This window comes from Elephantulus edwardii, unplaced genomic scaffold, assembly GCF_000299155.1.
Source record: "Elephantulus edwardii isolate Elephantulus edwardi_28Jun2011 unplaced genomic scaffold, EleEdw1.0 scaffold00047, whole genome shotgun sequence".
NCBI lineage: Eukaryota > Metazoa > Chordata > Mammalia > Macroscelidea > Macroscelididae > Elephantulus > Elephantulus edwardii.
In genome coordinates this window covers 9,329,141-9,330,093 of record NW_006399797.1, presented here as the reverse complement: position 1 = coordinate 9,330,093, position 953 = coordinate 9,329,141, and the positions used below count along the sequence as shown (strand labels likewise).

Genomic DNA, 953 nt, shown 5'->3' with positions numbered 1-953 from the left:
TAAAGATTATTTATCCATCAATGCTATATTTAAAGACATTGAGCCTCAGTCCATACTGAAGGCTGCAGTCCTTGACCCTCTGCAGTAAGTGCATGAGGTCCTGTTTCAGCAAACAGGGTGTATCGTCTACATAACACAGATTGTTAATAGATCTTCCACCAATCCTGACACCACAATTCTCCTCATAGAGCCCAGCCTCCCAGATAATCTGCTCCGCATACAGGTTGAAAAGGTATGGAGACAGGGCACATCCCTGGCGTACACCCTTCCCAATTTTTAACCATGCAGTGTTACCCTGCTCTGTTCTGCTTTGTTGGACCTCTTGGTCCAAGTGGCAAAAATGCAAAGCAAGTGGTTGGGTCAAATGGGGTGAGCCAAAAAAAAAAAATTCTTCCAAATGAGCTTTATAGTAAATAGGAAATTGAGGGAGAGAAGAGTGACAAAAAGTGAAAGAAAAGAATTTGTTCTTCCAGATATTATCATCTCTCTTTGCCAAATAGTGGTATCTGGTATTGTTCAACTTACACATCACTCACTCATTATCCACTGTGAGTACTGAGAGTCAAGGTCAGATCTATAACTCCATTTTACAAATGAAAGATAAAGTTCTAGAAGATTTAACTAGTTTGCTCAAAGTCACATATTAACAGTCAACACTAGAAAAACGTCTAGCATTACCACATCTTACATAAAGATGGCTTATGTTAACATGCTCATGTACTTACTGTTAGTTATTTTTAAAAATGAATATGTTATATAATTGGCATATTATTGCATATTTGGGTTTGTGTCATGATTTAATTTTTTATTTTTCACAAAGGGCATTTTCTCATGCCATTATAGTTCCATTAAAAATCATTTAAAAGTATTATATTTTAGAGCATTATTTTTATCGTAGGAGTATGCAATGAGGGTTGCAGAGTGGATTATATTTGGGGGTAGCGGGTGGGGTT

At 36.9% G+C, this 953-nt stretch overlaps 1 protein-coding gene across 1 annotated transcript in view; it reads left to right on the top strand.

Annotated features, from left to right (window-relative positions):
- The window catches only part of WIF1 (WNT inhibitory factor 1), a 120,523-nt gene that overhangs the window by 76,289 nt on the left and 43,281 nt on the right, over window positions 1-953 (top strand). The gene's annotated exons all lie outside the window — the stretch shown is intronic.